Genomic DNA, 23,783 nt, shown 5'->3' on the forward strand with positions numbered 1-23,783 from the left:
TTGAAACATGTCCAAAATAGACAGCAATATTAACCTTAACTTTTTCCTTTTTCAAGCAGCTTGCACACAGTTTGAAGAAGCTTCACATTTAAAGCATCCTCCTACACAAGGAAGCTGCAATATTTCTGACAGACATTTGCCTTTTTGTTAGGCGTTTCAGTTATCCAGTAGCCTGTCAGTTTAGAAACTAGGAGTCAGGGCTTTCCAAAGGCAACCGATGACATATGTGCCAGCATCACTGCGTGTCCCTCCAAAGATAGCTTACCAAGCTTTATTTTTTACAGCAAGAGGGGTTTTGATTATTATTTTCTTTAATTCTTCACATCACAAGCAGCTAACCAAATCCCAGGTCCAAGGTGAACACTCAAGCAATGAAGGTTTCCAGATCAGCAGCCATTTCTGAATAACCTGGCAAAACCAATACCCACATGGTAACATGACACATATTCACTGAGATACCTTGACACCTGCTCCCAGGAGTGCAGCACAACGCAGAGTCCAGCAGACTAAAGTCTGATTTTCAGTCATAGACAGTAAAAGACTCCTTAAAACTTCGATGAATGTGCAATTGCAAATCAAGCACATTGCTTGCACTGCTATTTATGCGGGTTGCTGTTTAGAGATAAGGATTGCAGATGTGCAAGCAGGTCTTAGATTAAAGGCCCTAAGTAGTTCTGAGAAGCTTCAACTGCAGCCTCTTCTTTTTCCTGACCTTGCCATCGCCAGTCAGGACCTCAACAGCATATCTCTTTGTTCCTCAGCCCTACAGTCGCATCCCACCAGAGTCTTTCACATCTTGACCATCTGTGCTCTCTCCTTACCCTCTTTCCTGACTATGCAGCTCCTCAAGTCACTTGGAGTGCTACAGAGCACCTGGCTGAGTGAACAACAGCAGCGTCTCCAGGCACTAATATGTTGGAGGTACCTGCAGTAGTTAAGCTATCACAACTCAGCAGGCTGCTCCTACACTTACTGCTAAGGTCCTGAGCTATGTGATCCAAACATCGCAAGGACTGGCATGGAAGGCATGTGAAGTGTGCTGGAACTCTCCCCCTTATACCTGGCCACAGTAAGCATGGATCAGATTGCTGTTACTGATGCACTTTCATTTTGGAATCACTGCAAATTATTTAACTACATCTAACAAAAGTTGTGTTTGATTTTTTTTTTTTTTTTTTTTTTTTGCTTGTTTGTTGTTTTTTTTATTGTTAATGAAAGACATTAGGGATGCCTAATGGGATGAATCTGTTTGTAGAACTACTTTCTCCTCCTGGACATGCTGTGCACTTTTATCATAAAGTACTTTGTCCTATTTCTTGTACTTGTCCTTCTCCTACCCCCATCCTAAACAGAACTGCTGAAACGTGCTACATGGGCACCACCAACCTCAGCATCCTCATAGTCTGAGCACCTAGAACTGCTGCAAGCTAAGTGACACAGTACCACCAGTAGAAATATTTGTAAAGATAGGTTTAAAGGCCTGGCACATAAACAGCACTCTGGGTTACAGCACTTTGTGCTTAACAGAGTCAGCACAAGAGCCCTAAGACTACAGTAAAGCTAACAAGCACAGACAGCAAAATTGCCAACACCAGGACACAGTTTATATGCATCTTGTGCACATGCTTCTTCAGATGTAACTAACTCTCACTGAAGATAAACAGGAATGCTAATGAAAAAACCAGCTCGAGGCACCAGGTTGGCAGGTGATGTGAACAGTAAGAAAGCACAACAGAAGTAAGAACTTTTAAAAATACATCAGCAGTAGCAGCAATATTTAGCTTCTTGCTGGTTTGGCTTACATTTGCAGATAGGCCTAACGATGTCATTAGACGTAATGATTTAAGACTTCTCCACTTGTGCACTGCCCTGCAGGCACTGCTAAGAGCACTGCCGCCAAGAGGTCTGCATTTGGTCCATCTTCTTTCCAAGCAGGATGGTCGTTTGCTCTCCCCTTCCCTCTGTGCTGAGCAGCCACACGAGGGTGCAACACTGCCTAGGCCAACACATCCTCAGTGACAGTTCTCATTTGTCAGCAGCACAGCAGAACCTGTGAGCCCCAAGCAGTGAACAGCTAGCACTGTGCCTCCTCTGCACTGCCCCCCACTCCTTCTTTATGGACAAACCTTTAATAACCCAGAGGTGTGAACAGACAAAGGCCATACAGCAAAAGACAACCCAAAATATAAAATCACTCTATCCCCTTACTGGCGACATCTGTTTCCTTGACCAGCCCTCAAACGTTCTTGCAGAGATAAGGAGTCCTCACCTGATGGCATTCAACACCAGTAACTTCAAAGTCAAGCTCTGCAGGCATGACAGGGAAATCAGTCCAACTGTGATACTCTGTGATTAGATCAGCTGCTGCCACTCAGAGAAGCAATCTGTGGTTGGTCCTGGGTAAGTGTGAGTTTGGTGTTCAGCGACAATGAGAAAATGAATCAAATGGGAGCAATTCTTCAAGAGCAGAGAGTGAAATAAAGAAGACTTTGTGCATCTACTGCTGCAAGCCTATGGTGGCATCCAAGTTTTGTTTTGCCTTTTTAACTTGTATTCAGTTCTACTTCAAATCCCAAAAGAGCACTATGGACAAGGATATCCTAGAAAAAAACAGATCAGCTCTTAGGCTGATTTGCAACAAACCAATTGCCTCTGCAACTGGTCTACCAACAGCTTAGGCCATGAAACTCCTGAGTTGACATCTCCCAGATAACGACAGCAATTTATGAGCTTCCACAGGCCCCCCGACCCTTACCAGGAAAGGCCAACCTCACACAAAGAGTGTCCACATTCCCTGTGCCAACAACAGTACTTGATTCCTGCAACGTGTCACTGGCTATCTACCTGTTTCAAGAGCAGCATCCTAAACTCTGGCTTTTACCAAGTGCCTTCATGCTGCCAGAAACTCATTTATCCCTCCAGACCTCCTGACATTTCCATAGATCAGGAACTGTAACTGAAATGCTTTCATTTGTCTCACTTCTGCCTGTATGCATCCTGAGCGCAGCACTGGTGCTGCTGCAGGCAGAAGCGGTTCACCTGGTACAGGCTCACTGCCTGGCTCCAGATGGTGGCTGTCGGCCACTCCTCCCCCTTCCACACCAGCAGCGTGCTTGCTGAGTGCATTCCATTCCTTCACCCAGGCTGTTGATGGAGATGTTGAACCAACACTTGGAGGGTTGCAGTTCTGTCCCATGGCTTCAGCTCACACACTGGGAACCCAGAAACCAGTGTAGGTGTCGTTAGCCAGCACGCTGAGGAGGCAACTCTGCCGTTTCATTCCAAGAAGATTTCTTCTATATGTGTATCATTATTATATTACTGTATTTGGGTTAAGTGCACAGAAGACACTTATTTTACATCAGTCTGCTCCTTTAACCATTAGCTAAAGTGGGTGCTACTGCAGTGAGTTGTTTTCTTCAGCCACAGCTGCCTGCCAGGAGATTTCCTCTGTTTCTCACCGGGAATTTAGCAGCAGTCTCTCCAGCCCAGCAGAGCTGACAAAGTGCTTATTTGGTTTAGTGAGGCTCCATGCCGGATGACTCCGAGAAGCCTCTGTTCTCTACTAAGAGCATTTCTTCTATGAAGGTGGAGAGTTCCTTTCCATATGCTCCTGATTTTTCAGTACTCCTATCCTCATCAACTAGCAAATGAATGCCTGCAGCTAGAACTAACATTTCTATCAATGTAACAGCCCAGCCCACAGGGATCTAATTTACTGAAACTGGTTAAGTGCTACACAAACATCGTCTAGAGAGATTAATTGGCTGTTAAAGTTTGATTGCTTTGCAATCCCTTGGTGATGGTTGGAAAATGAAAAAGTGATCTTTTGTCATTACATAAATACCTCAAGGTACAGAGTATGTGCAGGGCTTCATTTACATCTTCTAAACACAGCAAATCTTCAGTGGGAAGGAGAGCCACAACCCAGTTATTTATACCAAAGTTTATTTAGTATGTTCATTACGGATGACATTTTCCTGCAGTTTATTTAGAAGTCTTCCCAGGATGTAATTAATCCAAATTAAAACACATTTATGCTGATCATTGAAGCAATTTGTTGCAGACAAGTTTCCATTTGATCATTTCCAGAAGTATGTTTTACTGTATTCTGAATCTTCCATTTCCTAATAGCAACTTTTCACTTCTCCTAAAAAAATGAAAAGCCCACACCTCTGGGATTTCCTCCTCTCAAAGGTCCCCTGAACGTACAAGGGAATTTGGTGTCACTCTTCTGTTACTTATTGTTTGCCATTTCTGGTTTGTGAAAGCCTTCTTAACCAAGAGCTGCACTGCCCTAGTTTTCTCTGGCTGGTGAGAGCCCTAATCAAATATGAAGAAGGTTGCAGAACAGTTCAGAGCTCTGCTCATTGACTGTGCTACAAGAACATGTACTGGAGACACCAGCCAAATGAGCTGTCAGTGTGAGCATAGAACTTCAGCAAATAAAAACAGCTGAATTACACAGCACAGTCCTGTGGATACACAAAGCTACTTTTCCTTGACAAACTCATCATATTTTCACAAGCTACCTCACTAACAACAATCTATGTGCCCACTGAAACCTGCAGGCATGCCCAAGGGACAAGTGCCCCTCATTACTGTTAGTATCAACACTGAGAAAGATCCAGTAAAGATCAGAAACACGTAGGCAATGGAGCGAGAAAAAGTGCTATTAAAATCAGAATGGAAATTACTGTTAGCAATGTGAACAAGAAAAGAAAAACATTGCTGTCCAGATCCAGGAATTTGAAGCCCTTCCATGGAGCAGAAAAGAAGCCTTAGGCTCAGAAAAAATCTGATCAGAAACCAGAGACAGCAGCAGGAAACCCTCAGCATACCACATTCCATTTCTTTTCCACTGACACCTGAGTGAACATCCGTAAGAGTTTATCAGCTGAGTTACATGCAAAGCAACAGCACTGAGAGGGCAGGTAAAGCCCAAGGACCATAGCTCAGATTTCACATAAAACAGTTCTAGCACAGACTTCCCAAGGCAGAGCATGAAGAATTTGAACCATTTGCAGACAGTGATACCACTGTAGTCTTGGGTATATGGACACCCCCCCCCACTCTTAGCTGCATGGTGAGTGCGTTAGCCTATGTACTGAGGAACCTAACTGAGGACATCTGAAGAAGGCATCTCCTCCAGCGGGGGTGTAGGGCAGAAGGGTGGGTGTTCATCTGTACCCAAGTATGGGACCCAGCTGGTACAGGACAACGAGTAAAGGCCTTTGGGGAAAAGAAAGGGGAGAATGTGGTTCTATGCATTAACAGAAGCCCTGAAGATACCAGTGCAAAATGAGTGCTCAGATACCACAGTGATGAGCATGTTACAAACCAGAGTGGCAGCTTACACAGTAAAAGGGTCTAACAGAACTGTTCATCAAATGGGGACAGAGAGAGTTTGTTCAAAAACCAGCCCATCAACCACCCCAGGAGAGCCACCTTTAAGCACTGAAGTACCTAGCTAGGTCCTTTTTGTCTGTTACAGCTCTGAACTTGTCTTTGGACGTTGCCTTAGAGCTTGGGAAGGGAAAAAAAAAAAGGGGGTTGGCGGTCAGGTTTCCCCAGGTTAGATGTAAAGAGTAACGCTGGAATTGTTGGTGCACTGGCACACATGCACTGTGCCCTCTTATCCTCTTTCTCCTCCAACACTATTCTGTTACACCTGCAGAGCCAGGCATGTATGCAGGAGCACTTAGTCCAAGATATGCCACTAGCAACCAGAAAAAGTAACACTGCATTTGGTAAATTAGAGACGCTGGAGACCAAGACTAGCAAGGGAAGAGGGGGTGCACTATTTGGAGCTGTAAATTATCATCTACCAAGCATATTTTTTGCAGCACTGTCTGGGCCATTGCATGGAAAGCCTCAATTTGCACACTGTGCTATAGGTGAACCCACTAAAACCTGTTTGAATCATTCCAAACTGGCACAGAGCTGGCTTGGAGCATGGTTGTATAAAATAGCCTGCTCAAAGACCCAGGTTATTTCTCCTGTTCAGATTGCATTGCCTCACTCATTGCTGTATTTAAATAAAACTATTTTAAAACAGGCACCTGTATTAGTTACCAAAACAAAGGCACTTTAAAAGAAGCAATAAAACTGTCTCCCCTCTGCAGTGAAAAGCATCCTAACTGCCTTACCTTACCAACACCTCCAAGATTTATGGTGCCAGGTGGATTCATCTCCCTCATGCTCCAGTAAGAGTGGCTCTCTGCTGTCACAGATACACTGAGCAGGCCCTGTGCTCGTGCTCTAGCCAGCAGATAAGGAGAACAGCAGGTTCCTTATTTACACTGCAGCCCTCTGGCAGTAACACTGTTTGCCTTTTTTACTGCAGCTGTGCATGTTGGGATCAGCACTTCAAGAATTTTTAAGTTCACTTGAAAGCATCCTTCCAGGGCAGCAGGCTCTGGAATCTCACTCATTATATATGGTGCTTCAAAGTGTCTCTTGAGCTTCTCAACACATCCCATTTTATAGCTTCCTAACTGGCTGCTTTGCAATTTATGAGCAGAAACTTCACTAATATGCACCTCCTGTATCTAATTGCAATGAGGGAGGCCTCATTATTTGTTGTGCCTTTTCACTGATTTCTAGCCTCAAAGCCCTTGCTTTGTACAACATTGTTAGAGGCCGTTGTGGTATGTGTGTAAAGCCAGGATCCACCGCAGACCCTAAGACCTCACATCACAGTCCCTTCACAGCCTGTAATCTGCACTGCTTGTTCCCATTTGCTTCCTGAATTTGGCCTGCTGACCATTTTCCCCCCAGGTGAAATGAGTTGTTTGGTTCTTCCACCCTTTCTTCTTTTTAAAGACACTAATACTCTATTTTCCTGACACCTTTAATGATTTCGAGACAGGATTTTTGTTGTCTGACTTCTATCAAGAATAGCTGAACACTAATGGCAGGAGAGCTACCAGCACTTTGCAATGCCCAGCATCACCTCTATGCAACTTTCCTCAGTGCTTTCTGGATTCTAGGGGGACCTCTTTGACTTTTCACACTCTTTTACAGCCTGCCAGTGGGACTGACTTACACTTCAGCAGGTAAACAGTTAACTGTATTACAGGTTTGCAGAATGTTTTCTCATTTGTGGCATTAAAATTCACTGAAACTTCAAAACAGCTTCTAAGACTTTCCTCATGAATGCCATCAAAGAGTGTGGTCCACAGTTCTGCAGTATGTCACCTGCCCCTCTCAAATAAGGCTGTTACATGTTATGCACCTTCTAGACCTCAGAAATCTCTTAAACTTAGCATTTTTCCTGGCTTTGTTTTAAAGTCTGCTCAAATCTTTCCCTCTCCACGTGCCCATGCAGTACTGGCACACCCCAGCTATGCCTATCACATATTACTCACCACTTCTGTGATCCTGTAAAAATTCCTGTCTTGTTTTTGCGGTAGGAACAAATCTGAACGATGATTAAAAGACATCTTTGCCTTTCTAGAATGTAGTTACTGCACCTGCAAATCTTTCGTCATACATCTGAAAAATTTTCTTGTATTTTTCAATCATTGCCTTCTCACTGAAGGAGCTACTTGACTGCCTTGCACTACATTTTTGGCTTCTAAACCTAAAGTAATGAAAATAGATTGACTTTCCTTCTCATACATAGCCCGGTGAAGAGTTGCCTCTGTCCCTCAATCCAATAGCATCTACTGCTCATTAATTTGTTGCAGCAATCATTAAACTGAAACCATATCCTGGATACTTTTGTCAGTTATGCTATGGAAAAAAGACATCCTTGATAATTTTAGTTTAAAATGTTGAAAAAAATAAAACCTTTGACAGCCACCACAGGAGTTTGTGAGCATTTACTTTCCAAGATCCTAACTTGGCATACTTGATTAGCCTAATGCTTCATTCATGCTATCACAGCCATGTGAAACTTGAAAGATCACCAACCACGTGCTCACTCCAACGACCTGGCGTTACATACATAGGTACTATACATACACGATATATAGCACATATAAGTGCAAAAGAGCTTAACAGCCTTCATGCTCTTTCTGCTGACAATTAGAACCAGAAAAAGCCACAAAACCCACAACCAAACCAACCAGCCCACACCCACCAAGCACCACACTTGCTTCAGTGAAGGAAGAATTGCCTACTCTTTAAAGCTACAGAGGATTTAAATTGTAAGAGACTAATTTTAAGCTCTCTGCTCAAGTGACGGAATAACAGAGCTTCAAAGGGTTACAGAAGACTGAGAAAAGAATAGATTCAAAGCAGCACTGCAGAGCCTCTCCATTTTCAGTTCTATTAAGAGCAGCACATAGAGGGATAAGTTACACCATTTTACCCTAGAGATCATAGAATCAACCAGGTTGGAAAAGACCTCTAAAATCATCCAGTCCAACCCAATCAACTAGACCATGGCACTAAGCGCCCCAGCCAGACTTTGCTTCAACACCTCCAGGGACAGCGACTCCACCACCTCCCTGGGCAGCCCATTCCAATGGCACATCTCTCTCTGTAGAATGTCCTCCTAATATCAAGCCTATACCTCTCCTGGCACAACTGAAGCCCCTTCCTGAGCAAGGCTATTAAATATTTTCTCTATTCATTTCCACAGCTTTCAGTAGAACAGACCCACTGAGTACTGTCTGGAGGGTTGGACTTGATGATCTGTGAGGTCTCTTCCAACCTTGGTGATACTGTGATACTGTGATACTGTGACCTCACCACAGTCCCACAGAAAGGAATAATGCTCAGTGCATATCGAGGAGTCCTGCCAAGCAGCACACTTACGTTAAAGCAGTAGCAAACGAACAAACAGCCTTTGTGTTGATAGAGGTAACGATAACAAAGGTCATGTCCACTTCTCTGCCACCCAATCCTCCTTGCAACTTTTCAAGCACGAGCAGCAACCTCATTCACATATGCCAGGATGAGCACAAAGTGTTGGCATAGTCTATTTTGTTAATTTTTTTCTTGTTAAACTCTGACATACTAAGACCCAACCCAAACTAAATGTGCACACTCTCCACAGTGTCAGTCACAGAGGACCTGACTTCCCCTGGTAAGTATCTACATGTAAATCCATGAAGTGTTAGATCAGCAATCAGCATCACCAATGTGTCAACTGCTGAAGAAAGGAGTTCCTTCCATTTTCATGTCAAAAAAGCCAACCAACCAACAGAAGAAAGCCAAACCAAAAAGCCTCAAACAAACCTGCAGCCCAGGTTTAGCATAAAGGCATCCTTAGGTTGATCCTCTGCAGAACAAACTTTGAAGATCTCTGACACTTCAAATTAACTGAACTTGGACATTCCTATAAATATTTCAAAACCATCTTTCTAAAGACAGCCCTGACAGCAGCTCTAGCAGTGTTTGGAGATGCTGCCCAACCACAGAACTCCAGCCACCTCTGGCAGCAGTAGGGATTAATCTCTTAGCCTTGCCTCAGCATGACCGCATTTCTCGTCTCTCCTGACGGAATTGCTCTTACACACTTGACACAGTTTGCATGGCATCTGCAGGAGCACAGGGCACTAGTGCAGACTTAGAGATGATCCAATCTGTGCATCCATTGTCTTGCTTTCATCACAGCTGCAAATGTCTGACTCTGGTATTATGATGCCTAATTTATTATATTACCTTTACTGAATACCACAACTTTGAGGCACTCACTGCCATGGTCTGGTTGACTGGATAGGGCTGGGGGATAGGTTGGACTGGATGATCTTGGAGGTCTCTTCCAACGTGGTTGATTCTATGATTCTATGAACTCTCCTGATGCATCACTCTGGAGGATCCACTACTCCATTAGCCCAAGGTGCTTTCAGTTGTCTATTTACTGAACCAATGTTTGGGGGGGGGGGGGGAAACAACTAACAAACAAAACCAAAACAAACCCAAAAAACCTACTCCAAGAGCTCTTTGCAAAATGATTAAAGAGACTGAATTTAACAGACAATGTAAACCAGACGGTGATGGGCCCCAGATGACTGCTGTCTTTTCTTCAAGGACAGCACAATCACCATTTATTTAAAACAAGGTTAATCCAACCAGAATGTCTGACTGAAATTTCTCTCCTTTGCCTTTGCAATTTTCAAAAACACCCCAAACTCAGAAATTCATTCAAAGTTTAGAAGATCTGCTGGTTAAAAACTCTCATTCATGTCTCAGTTTACAAAGGGAATCATGCCTCAGTGGCACTAGCCTGGCGCTTTCATAAGGACATATTAATAGTCCCTGTAAAACTCTGAGCACCTAAAGTCAGATGTTACATCCTCTTCAAATGACATTACAAAAAACAAGTCAGCCTGAAATTAATGTGGAGGTTTGGCTATTTTTAACAATTATTCCAAGCACTAAGTTCCTCACAGAGAGAGTGACTGGCATTGGAATGGGCTGCCCAGGAAGGTGGTGGAGTCCCTGAACCTGGAGCTGTTGAAGAAAAGACTGGATGAGGCATTTAGTGGCATGGACTGGTTGACTGGACAGGGCTGGGTGATAGGTTGGACTGAAAGAGTTTGGAGGTCTCTTCCAGCCTGGTTGATTCTATGATTCTAGACAGAGCTCTGCAGAAGAACCAAGGCCATTTCAGACAAGGTTTACAAAGGCTATTTGACTGAAAACTGGAAGTGATTTGACATTCTGATGCCATTTGAACTGCCATGTGATTGGGCAATCTCTTGCCTTACTGGACAGTTTCAGAGGGCTTTGTCCTCAAAGCTGGTGGCTGATTTAGCACTGCATCAGCCCATGTTTCCAGCAGAACTGATCCAGGTTACAATTCTTAACATTTTTAGTTCTGACAGTCTTATAATGAGTTCCTGTAGAAAGTTGAACCAAAGAGAAAGAGAGAGTGTTAAGAACACCTAATGCTTTGCAAGAAGGTATGGATGCCAAACAAGCAAAACACTATCTGAAAAAATGAAAATAAATAAGGAAAGAACTCAGATGAGTGTCTGCTGGTGATGATACTGCACAAACTGCAGCACATCCCACCAGTTTTGCTGCACTGTAATTACAAAAACGAGCTCTTTTGTACATTGCACATAATCCTATTATCTAGCAACACAGAATACAGCCAATTGTACAATTCCCAAAGACAGGCTTTTGGCATATATTTAAAAAGGTCTCTCCTTTCTCATAAATTCCACAAATAAAGAAAAAAAAAAGATTACTCTCTGCCAGGATTAGGCATGTGTTTATAATTTCTATCACCATTAATTTTCACAATCTGACTTCTATTCTGGTCTCCCCATGAAGAGCTGCAGTTTCTTGCCACCTTTGGTTTGTGATGCACCTTGCTTTTATAAATCACTAATACCCAGGGACTCACCCGATGCCAGTGAGAGTTCACCACTTAACTTTGATTCTGACTCATTGCTGTTTCTGAAGCACACCAGGCACAGCAGACATCCAGCTGCCCTTCACATCTAAGGTAGTGCCTGTCGGTATGTCTGGTAAGGTCAGCAACGACCTTTAAACGAGGGCTACAGGGAAGGGAGACCCAGTAACAGGCTGTGAGTTGGCCAGAGGCTCACAAGAACCTAAATAAATGCCCTGGAACTGGCTCAGCTTAGCACAAGGCCATTCTGGTCAGTCTGCCTATCATGTAGAAATGTGCATGCAGGCCTGTGAGCACACACAAAATCAGAGCAAACTGTTTGCTACAGGCTTAAACTAGTTACAGTCCTAAATGAGTGACGAAGAAAGTTAGCTTTTCCTAACAGCTGGGCATGCTTCTAGCAAGAGCTTCTCATCTCATGAAGATATTTGATAACGACCCAGCCTGTTCATGGCATACATTTGAAAATTCATTGACTGCTGCCAACAGTAAAAAGAGACAGAATGACAGCTGAAGTGTAGCCAAATTAAAAACATTACAAGGTTCTGTTTGAGCTGGAGTTAAAGGGGGTTTTCAACTGCCATGTGTCCTCTGGGTTTAAGAATTGGGGTCAAAAGTGGAATTATCTCTGTTTACAGCCATGACAGTGTATTCTTTCTTAAACTCTTGCTGGGAAATGCTGAATAAAGCCCAGTTAGAAACAATCATTGTTTATTATATTGACTCAGATATTCTCATACCTGACCCAAACCAAGTTTTCCTTTTAATACTGATCTGCCAGCTTCAGCTGAACTTGGGCTATCGCTGCTAGTTCCAACATCATAAATGCAGTGCGAAGGCAGCAAAGCCCAGAAGAGAGGTGCAGTCACGAACAAGTTACTAAGCGCAGATAAAACTTCTGCAAGCAACATTATACTGCAGGCTTCAGCAGTTTGAGTTTTTGTTTGCAGCAGTACTCGTGTCTTTACTATGTGGCAAAATATCTAGAGGTGTTGGTTGGAGGGGCTTTCATCTATGATTCTGCTTAACTTCAAAACAAGAGATCAAAAATAAAACTCAATTAGAGTTGTTAGGAAAAGAGAGAGCTGCTTTTGTTGGCTGCAAACAAAGGAGTCTAACATATCCCTTTATAAACAAGCCTCCTCTGTACTGAGTTTTCTTATAGGAAAGGGTAGGCTTCAGAAGCTATTCAGAGGTTTGGTTTAGGATAGGAACCCAGAGGTGGAAGAAGTTCAGTCGTCTGCAAAGCAGAGCTAGAAGTCTCGAGAGAACTGCTTGAGTGAGACTTTCCGGTACTTACCATGTCTGCTGAAGCATGAATGATGCTGTGGAAATAACTTTGGAGTGCTTTTCAGGAAACTAGGCATTTTTTGCTAAACCAGCCAGAACCCCTTCATTTCGATACATAAAAGGATGAAAAAAAGGAGTTGGTTGCCCTCGGAGCTAATCAGAGGGCAAGGCGGAGCTTGGCAAACAGTGAATTTTTGGTTAAAGAAGTGCCCTAGAAAAATAGAGAAGTTCTTTCATGTAAAACTGCTCAAATGAAAAGAAACCTTTCACATAAGGAGTCTATAAATCATCTTGCAGGAATAACCTAGTAGATGAGATTATTGGCAGGAGCACTTATAGGGAAAAGCAAAAAAGTACCTCCCTGTACGCCTGCAGTATTCACGGTCAGTCTGAGCAGGTGACTCTACACAGATCTGTACAGAGGAAAGAGCCCTTCGGGTTTCTGTGGACTGCATTTGACATCAAACAAACTGCAAGTTAGCTGCAGTCAACAATAAGAAGATAAGGTTAAAAGAGAGTAAATAAACAATTTCCTGTTGTGTTTGCAACAGCCTCCATGTCCAAACACCCGAGGACGGGGATGGTATCCATACAGCCACACAAAACACGGCAAACATCAAGTTCTCTCAAACAAACCTTTATGATGTTACAAGTAACAAGAGCCTTGACTTACAAACTTCCTTCACAAGCTTCAGTTAGTAACCCATGGATCTGTATAGGTGCTCAAAACCAGCATTTGCAGGCCTTCTGCCTTTGAGAGTGTAGGTCAGGTTGACAAATCTGCCAGGACTGGGACAACAGGAAAGGCTGTCCTCTTTTCCTTCCTGCTCTCCAGGCAATCCCATCTGAATTGCTGTCTAACTCTACATACATCCTTGTCCCTCTCCTAGCTCCCTTAGTTTTCTATCTTCTGGCCCCTTTTCAGCCTCAAGGCAAGACAGAGCAGATGAGGACAGTCATAGGAAGGGAAGGATGAGCAGAGGAAATGCCCTTCCCTTGCAGACCAGAAGTAAGCAAAACAGGTTTTCAGCAATTCCCTGATTTCTCAGCTCAGCTGGAGGCAGAACAAACAGGGAAAGGAGCCACCTAAACTCATGGCTAGACCACTGCTTCCAGAGCCCATTGGCCTCTGCTCGCCAGCAGATGTGATCAAATATGTCCTAGCTCCAAGGGATCCCTGGCTGAAAACTCTTGCACATCGCTCTCCCAAGACAAAAAAGTTTTCTACAGACAAATGAAATCAAAGAGTGAAAATAATAAAAGTACTCAATCACCAGCTACTCATGCAGTCAAAGAACCAGCTGCTTTTAGTGGCACTGGCTTGCTGATAGGACACAGCAGGGGGGCTGGAGGTGGATTTTAACTGCATCACACACAAGATGCCTGTCTACCATCTTTATGGAGCACAAAGGAATCTATACCTGTGGTTCACAGGAGCTTTGGAATCACGCATATCAAAATGTCCTTGCCTTAGAAAAACTAAAAATAGATGCTTTGCTTCACTTAGAAGTGAAAGATGTGTTTTGACCCAGACAAGCCAGAGTTAGATTGCCCCTGATCTTGGTTAATCTTTTCTTGGCATATTTTTTGTGTGCATCATCCCCACAGAGCACAGCACACAATTTCCAGTTGCTAACACAGCTCTTCCTTCCCAAGCATACCTAGATGGAAAGCTGCAATCCAGATATTCCAGGAAAATTACTGTAAGAATGCCTTTAGGGGCAAAGGATAACTACACGACCAAAGCCAAGATATTTGGAGGAGAAGATAGGGAAGCAAAGAGAGGATAGAATTGAAAGATGTAGGTTCCAGAAGAGAATAGTGAAGTTCCTGGAAAGAGGACTGAAACAAGGACAATAGTGCTAAAGCTAGGAAGAAGCAGAAGAAATCAAGAAGCACCAGTGTAGGAATCACTGCCCAGGAGAAGCCCTGCATATCCTGCCATAAGTGAACGAGTTTCTCCTGCAGGGAGGGTGCTTTGGCTGTGTGCACCACTGGGCAATATTTGCTTCTGGCTTTGCACCTTCACAGTTTAAAAGAGCACTTGGAATCGCTGATTGGAACCACAGAATTACCAGGTTGGAGAAGACCGCTAAGATCATCCAGTGCAACCTATCACCTAACCCTTCTAATTAACTAGCCCATGGCACTAAGTGCCTCATCCAGCCTCCTCTTAAACACGTCCAGGGATGGGGACTCCACCACCTGCCCCTGGGCAGCCCATTCCAGTGCCAATCACTCTTGCTGTGAAGAACTTCTTCCCAACAACCAGCCTGAACTCACCCTGGCACAGCTTGAGGCTGTGTCTCCTTCTGGTGCTGGCTGCCTGGCAGCAGAGCCCAACCCCACCTGGCTACAGCCTCCCTTCAGGTAGTTGTAGACAGCAATGAGCTCTGCCCTGAGCCTCCTCTTCTGCAGGCTGCACACCCCCAGCTCCCTCAGCCTCTCCTCACAGGGCTGTGCTCCAGGCCCCTCACCAGACTTGCTGCCCTTCTCTGGACACCTTCCAGCACCTCAACATCTCTCTTGAATGGAGGAGCCCAGAACTGGACACAGCACTCAAGCTGTGGCCTGAGCAGTGCTGAGCACAGGAGCAGAACTATCTTGGTCCTCCTGGCTATGCTATCCCTGATCCAGGCCAGGATGCCATTGGCCTTCTTGGCCACCTGAGCACACTACTGGCACAGCTTCAGTTGGCTGCCAACCAGTACCTCCAGGTCCCTCTTGGCCTGGCTGCTCTCCAGAAGAGCTCTCTTAAGTATTTGGGCCATTTTGTCTCTCTTCAAGATCAGAACGCTGAAGCAGCTGTCACACAACAGGCTATAGCAGCATTTTGGTCACCCAGATCAGTCAGTCAATGAAGAAGTGCTGGATACAGAGTGTGCTGCCTTCAGAAGGTTGTAGTAAGTTGCCTTAGCCAAAACCCCTCATTACTTCCCCAGATAACTTAATTCACGTTCATATGACAGCTTTTATCCTATTACCCCAAAACCTTTTCCCAGGCCACAATCCAATATAATGTATATATTCACACACAGCCTCTGACATACAGCCACACCAAAGTCAGGAGAGATACTCCACATTTGCCAAGAGGTAAAGACAATTCCCTCTGCTGACCAGAAAAACATCACATGCTAAACAGCAGCAATTTTCTTACACTGCAATACGATCCCAGTTATTGCTTAACTTTGTCAGCTCCTATGAATCACCAGGCAAAGATCAACACAAAAGTAAATACTGGGGGGTTGCTCTATTTACACTAATCACCTTAAACACTAAAGTAACTTGACTCACATTATTACAAGGTGTATGTTTCTTACTGAGTTTGCAGAGCTCCTTGCAGACAAAAAACGTTAGCCTGAAGAATCGTTGAAGCCTATAGAGCAGCTGTGCCAGTCCTGCCAATACAGTGTCACCTTTTGGCAGATCGATTGGCAAACCCCTGCCAGCAACAGGCATTGGTAGGCGTCGGTGGCGAGCTAAGAGTGTAGCAGGGAAGCAGCAGAGGGTAAGGCTTACGTTGACTTTACACTTAGCAGCAAAAGGTTTTCAGAGTGGCAACTAAGTGAACAAGCTCTTCCCCTGCCCACTCCTTCAAAACACTTCCCCTGGAAGACAGCTACTCAATTCTTCCAGGAGAGTCTGAGTATCTAGAGCGAAGAACACTGCTACACGCTGCTGGAATGCCTTTCCTCTCAGCGGATGCTCCATGTATCATTTCCATCAGATACTTACATGCTGCCACTTTCTTTTTTTTCCCCAAGGTCCAGATGTTTGAGTGTTACTATCACTGCTCAGAGGAGAGCAGAGCCAGAAAAGCAGGATGAATAGCGTGAGGAGTGGGCACGAGTTCAAAAAGTCTGTGCCTGAAATCCATTAGTATTCAAGAGGCTTAAGTGCCATGATGCTCAATTCATTTTATCACAACGACTTCAATAGCCTGTTCTGCCACTGTCAGTCAGTCAAGGCCAGAGCGTTTTAGTCAGACAAGCTGGCGCAGCTACACCACCAGTTGTTTATCATGGGTGTAAAATTTTATGGCAATAAAGGAGGTGTTTCAAATGAAAGCCCAGAACTTTCTTCCCTTGGCCCGGCTACTTTATTCACTGAAAATGAAAGCAGGACGTGCTATTCCTCTTTATCTACAATAATGCTACCTCACAAAGAGGTACAAAAATCACACACATAGTGGCCTTCCAAACAAAAACCTCTGGGCAAGTGAAGGTAAAGCAAACCAGTCCACCTACAAACATACTTGACAGCACAAGTCTTTCAGGAAACACTGGAACTGCAAACACAAAAAGGCATTTTGGTGTCACCTCACTATCTGCCTGATCTGAATGTTACAAAGAGAATGCAGAAAGTTAAAGATCACATCTAGCTAACTCACAGCCTAAATTAGAAGATATTTTTGACATCCAAAAAGAACCTCAAAACTGTGTAATGGTTTTCTGTATGAATTCCATTTCACCCTTAGCCTAGAAGGAACCATCTCTCCAGCTTGTTAATAGCTGGTGAAAATACTGGGGCAGAAACCCAAACACCATGTTCAATTAGATCAGCAATGCAAAAATATTGCCTCAGAGTTCAGGTAAGATGAGGGCTGGATCATCTCTGCTAACACACACACACAAAAGCCAAACCCAACAACAGCACAATAACAAAGGTCTTGAGTTCAGAATGAGTGACAGAAGGTAATTGCTGATCTGTGAAATGCCGGTAAGACACAGTCCTGTCATAAGTGGATGCTGGCTTGCTCCCAAGCCTGGGAAAATCATCACAGGCTGAAGACAGCTAGAGAAGGGCATTTTGTTTCTGTGCCAAACTGCTTTGTGCTCAGGGGTTTCTTAGGGGAAAAAAAAACAACTCAACACCAACACCTTACAAGTCAAAGCACAGAGAACTGTGGGTTGAACAGGAAGAGAAACACATTTCTGTTCTATCCCATCCAGTGGAAAGTCTGATCCCAAAGGTATTAAAAGAGCCATATTACAACTACAACTCATCATTCAATTTCTCATTCCCTAGCCATAAGGCAAGCTGGGTTTTCCACTTTGCATAAGATAACACCTTACGTATTGTTTACGTACAGTCTTGCACACACACATTTCTACAAAGGGTCACACAAGTGAGCAATGCCACATCTTTCCCATGGCATTATCACTGAAGTCCAGCAGAAAGCAAGACTGAAGGCTAAAGGCACAGTATAAAAAAAATAGCATTTATGGCTTTTCCCTGTATTTTAAAGCATGCAATGGAACCCGAGTTGTACCAAGTTCTCTCTAGGACAGTATTACGCTTCATAAGTCTTTCCTGTTGTGCCTGAGGCTTGACTGTTTACTCCCTACTCTTTGCAGAAGATCTCAGCCCTTCCCCAGCAGGGTCTTCTGCCCCTTCTTATCTCCCTCATCCCACATTTTGCAAGTCTCCCATGACTACCTTCAGGATATCATTTTTTTCCATCCTTCCAGAGCATTCACCCAATCATAGCTTAGAGAAATTATCCCTAGCCAGAACAAAGCAGTTGTCCAGCACAGCTGGAAAGGGCAGCTTGAAACCAGAGTACAGCAGCCACCTTGAGCTCCTGGCATCAGTCTGTCTCTAGGAGCCAGGAAAGGCAGCCTTCCACTACAGGATGCTTTGCAATTTCCTTGCATGTTTCAGGCTCGGTACCAGTGTCCAAGTACTGCGCTAGTGGCACGAGGGAGAACATGACTTGTGCAGGGCATGGAAGAGAGCAGAACAGCAAAGACTCTCACCACACGTTCTCTTTCCAGAACGTGTAGCTATCTCAAATGGTGCACGCCAGTGCCAAATAGCTCCCATTTCCTGAAGGTGACTTATTATTTCAAGCTAGTTTTATTCTTGATTCATAATCTCTGACCTCTTCTGAATTCAGCCTACTGCTTGTTTACAGCTGAGCTTACCAGGAATACAGTGTTGTTTCACCAAGCTAGAATCCAATACTTACATCAGTTCAGCGAAGAACTGGAAAGAATGAAGCAGTTATTCAGAGGCTGAGTGCTGAGCACAAGAGTTTGATACACTGAAGAAGTGTTTTGAATTGTCTGATTCCGACGTCAAATGCTTCTGTTTCCTTACCAACAAATACCAAAAGAAAAAAGCAAAACCACACCACACACACAAAACCATTCTTTGTCTTTTCCTACAGGCCAGCACCAAGCTACAGAGCTTCTTTTTAAACAGTTACCCACTAGATAGTTGCACTGGAATTGAAAAAGAAATGATGGAAAAGTAAAGACAGACTCCCTTATGCCAGCAACATTATCAATAATATTTTCAGAGACAAAACCAGATGGCAGCTAGATGAAAGCCAGACAAAGAGTGAAACTGTACAGATGTAGGATCTGAATTCATCAGTCTGCCTTTACAGCAGCCTTTTGCCACTAACAGGCAACAGTTTTCTCTGGAAATGACAGATTTTTGCTTTGGGTGCATGCATGCCTAGACAGAGGCAGACGGCAATACTGTAATGCTTTAGAGAACACCTTGCTGAGGGAGTTAAGCACAAAGACCCTTTGCTGTAATCCTAAGAAGTGAAATTTGCAGCAAAGAATCAACTGCTCTGCATCACTTACAATACAGCCCACTAGGTACAACTTTTCCCAGAATAGAGGTGAAAAGGTCTATAAACACTCTCCAGAGCTCAAATCAGTACTGTCCCATTTCAGCTGTAAATAATGGCAGTCCTGCTCTCTGCTCTAGTCTCTTCCTGTAATGGATCATTATTAACAGTCACCGCCATTCTGCTCTTCCTTTACATCTCCTGTCTGGAACTACCAGTCATCAGAAAGAAAGAAAGAAGCTGCTCCTGAACCATCCTTCTCAATCACAGCAACCTGTTGCCTGATTTGCAGCATGCTTCAGGTAGCCCCACCAGGGCCGAGGACCACATTGTCTGTAACACTGTGCAAGCAAACCAGAAAAGACAATCCCTGTTCCAAATCATCTTCGTGTAAGCAAAAAAAGAAATGGAAGGTCAAAACCAAGTTCAAACAGTTCCTGTAGAGAAGCCAAATAAAAGGAGGACTTCACTGAGTCAGAGGCCTTCAGCATATTTTCTGCCCCCAGGATAAGTTTTTCTGTAACAACATAGCTAACTTTTAAAAATAAATAATGAATATTTGATGCTGTCATGGATAAAATATGTCCTTTCATGAAGTCAGATAAAGTTGCCTCTGAGATCTTGTCTTGAAAGCCACTAGACCCTGAGTCTCCTTTTCTCTAGGTTAAACAACCCTAGCCCCCTCAGCCTCTCCTCACAGGGTTTGTGTTCCAGGCCTTTCCCCAGCTTTCTCAAGTTGTGCTGGGCAAAGTATAGGCTGGATGTTAGGAGGAAGTTCTTCACAGAGAGAGTGATTTCCCATTGGAATGGGCTGCCCAGGGAGGTGGTGGAGGCACCGTCCCTGGGGGTATCGCAGTATCATCAGGGTTGGAAGAGACCTCACAGATCAAGTCCAACCTTTTACCACAGAGCTCAAGGCTAGACTATGGCACCAAGGTCTTCAAGAAAAGACTGGATGAGGCACTTAGTGCCATGGTCTAGTTGACTGGCTAGGGCTGGGGGATAGGTTGGACTGGATGATCTTCTTGGTCTCTTCCAAGCTGGTTGATTCTATGATTCTACGAATACAAATTTATCCGCACTCAGCTTTAATCCTAAGTTATAAATACAACCTGTGTGGCACAATCAAGGCAGAGTTTTCCTTAGGAACACGGTTTCACATGAACGATAAGAGTTCTATGACATGTAGCTTAGTCATGAGGCCCATTGGAGGGTAGGAGAGCCCTGCAGAGGGACCTTGCCAGGCTGGATGGGTGAGCAGAGGCCAATGGGATGAGACTGAACAAGGCCAAGTGCAGGGTTCTGCATTTTGGACACAACAACCCCAAGCAGCACTACAGGCTGGGGCCAGAGTGGCTGAGAGCAGCCAGGCCAAGAGGGACCTGGGTGTGCTGGCAGAGAGTAGCTGAACGTGAGCCAGCAGTGTGCCCAGGTGGCCAAGAAGGCCAAAGGCATCCTGGCCTGGATCAAGGATAGCGTAGCCAGGAGGACCAAGATAGTTCTGCTCCTGTGCTCAGCACTGCTCAGGCCACAGCTTGAGTGCTGTGTCCAGTTCTGGGCTCCTCCATTCAAGAGAGATGTTGAGGTGCTGGAAGGTGTCCAGAGAAGGGCAGCAAGTCTGGTGAGGGGCCTGGAGCACAGCCCTGTGAGGAGAGGCTGAGGGAGCTGGGGGTGTGCAGCCTGCAGAAGAGGAGGCTCAGGGCAGAGCTCATTGCTGTCTACAACTACCTGAAGGGAGGCTGTAGCCAGGTGGGGTTGGGCTCTGCTGCCAGGCAGCCAGCAACAGAAGGAGGGGACACAGCCTCAAGCTGTGCCAGGGTGGGTTCAGGCTGGATGTTAGGAAGAAGTTCTTCACAGCAAGAGTGATTGGCACTGGAATGGGCTGCCCAGGGAGGTGGTGGAGTCCCAATCCCTGGACTGGATGAGGCACTTAGTGCCATGGTCTGGTTGATTGGCTAGGGCTGGGTGCTAGGTTGGACTGGATGATCTTGGAGGTCTCTTCCAACCTGGCAGATTCTATGTTTCTGTGACTGTCTGTAGAACTTCCTTATAACATGCTGATGGTTTGCCTTAAAAAGATCACAGCACTATTCAGCTAACCAAGCTAAGGTAACCACATGCTACAGGAAGCCAAATCAAACAGGACTCCTAAGAAGTGTTAAAAAGTAATCAAGTATTTGTTAGCTCTTGTTTCTCCACATTACTGACATGTCCAAGAGTCCTAGTAAGCCCAGCCCCACTCTGCTAGGTGTGAGTGTACAATTAGTTCATGGACCAAACATGCTTCATCAAGAGAAAAAGAAAGTGCATGCTGATGAGGTCATTACAGCAGCAGGGCAGCGTTACCTTAGACAATGAGAAATGTGGAAGCTTTATAAGCTTGCTATATGGTTAGTAAAAGTAGCACTGTTACTTTGGCAACTGCTGAACCACTTGGGAATTTGATAAAGAAATCCAAATGTTACTTGTACTTCTGCAGCCAATTCAGGGAGAACAGTTTGAGTTTTGTTTAGTGCTGTGGCTTTTTTCAGACAATCACACATTTTCTCCTTATGACTATGACCCTGAAAACTTCATCTTCTTAGTAAATCAGCTCCAGGACAGAATCAAGGCAGATCATGTCTCATTCCCACTCCAAGCAACCTGCACTTCACGCACCATACAAGTCTAATAATCCATCTAGGATCTTGGGCAGAAGTAGAAGTACAGAATAGGTGCTATGGCACCCACACCATGGGGAAGTGTTACACTTGTGGGACGGTATTTATCAGATGTGGGTTTCAGAATCTTAGAGGTCTTTTCCAACCTGGATAATTCTGTGAGGCTGTGACAAGGGGCAATGGATGTAAACCACAGGACAGGAGGTTCCACCTCAACATGAGGAAGAACTTCCTTACTGTAATACAAACCAAAACAAAAAGCAACCAACCAAATGACTTGCTGTGCATGTATATTGAGTTCCAAACAGTTCCTCCCAGTAACAGTTCAAAAGGCCAAGTGCAGGGTTCTGCACTTCGGCCACAATAACCCCAAGCAGTGCTACAGGCTGGGGACTGAGTGGCTGGAGAGCAGCCAGGAGGAAAGGGACCTGGGGGTACTGATAGATAGTAAGCTGAAGATGAGCCAGCAGTGTGCCCAGGTGGCCAAGAGAGCCAATGGCATCCTGGCCTGCATCAGGAACAGTGTGGCCAGTAGGACAAGGGAGGTTATTCTTCCCCAGTACTCAGCACTGCTTAGGCCACACCTTGAGTACTGTGTCCAGTTCTGGGCCCCTCAATTCAAGAAAGATGTTGAGGTGCTGGAACATGTCCAGAGAAGGGCAACGAAGCTGGTGAGGGGCCTGGAACACAAATCCTATGAGGAGAGGTTGAGGGAACTGGGCCTGTTTAGCCTGGAGAAGAGGAGGCTCAGGGGTGATCTTATTACTGTCTACAACTACCTGAAGGGGCATTGTAGCCAGGTGGGGGTTGGCCTCTTCTCCCAGGCAACCAGCAATAGAACAAGGGGACACAGTCTCAAGTTGTGCCAGGGTAGGTCTAGGCTGGATGTTAGGAAGAAGTTCTTCACAGAGAGAGTGATTTCCCATTGGAATGGGCTGCCCAGGGAGGTGGTGGAGGCACCGTCCCTGGGGGTCTTCAAGAAAAGACTGGATGAGGCACTTAGTGCCATGGTCTGGTTGACTGGATAGGGCTGGGTGATAGGTTGGACTCGATGATCTTGGAGGTCTCTTCCAACCTGGTTGATTCTATGATTCTATGAAAAGAGAGTGGGCACTGACTCAAGCAAGTGTCCCAGAGAGGATGCAGGCAAGAGGCTGCAGTAAGACAGAAAGGAACGAAGTGAAGTTTCACTGCTATGGAGCAGCACTTCCCACTTTGATCTAGATGGGATGCTTAGGGCCACATTCTGCTGCAAGTAGAAGCTGTTATCTGCAGCCCCCTGCTCAGTTGCTCAATAGGCAAGGAAAACGCTGGCACAACCCTCCAGGCCTGGTGTCCCTGCATTCTCTTCCGAGAAAGAAGCAAGAAGGGCAGAGGCAAAAGCACTCGCACGCAGAAAGGTGGCATACATGTGTACTCCTTCCTGTGTCACCACATTTCCTACGCTGCAAGATGCAGAGCAGCATCTCCATTTTCTTTTCCAGCTTTTCTGGCTCTCCTGCCAGTCATTGAGGACACTGGCATTTGCTAGTCTGCTTTTTTTCTTATTCCAAAGTCCCACAAGTTAAGACATGAATCCCCCCAAATATCCTCAGAGTTGTCCTACAAATTTCATATCACTTTAAGTAGCATCCTAGAAGTTTCTTCTCACACCAAAAGAAAACCAAACCAATGACCAAACAAAAAAGGAACCCAGCAGTGCCACCGCTGTCTAGAAGATTCCCACAACTCTCTTGCACTTCTGCAACACACAACCACTCTTTTCTTACACAGAACCCATTCTTCACTCTTCTCTCTGTGTAGATGAACTCCACCACAAGACCAGAATCTGTTTTTTTTTATGGTTCAAGAGCAGAAACAGAAATGTTTTGCTGCATATGCTTACAAAAGATATTCTCCAAATTCAGACTGCTTATGAACAGAGCAATTC

Source organism: Pogoniulus pusillus, chromosome 17 (assembly GCF_015220805.1).
Source record: "Pogoniulus pusillus isolate bPogPus1 chromosome 17, bPogPus1.pri, whole genome shotgun sequence".
Lineage (NCBI taxonomy): Eukaryota > Metazoa > Chordata > Aves > Piciformes > Lybiidae > Pogoniulus > Pogoniulus pusillus.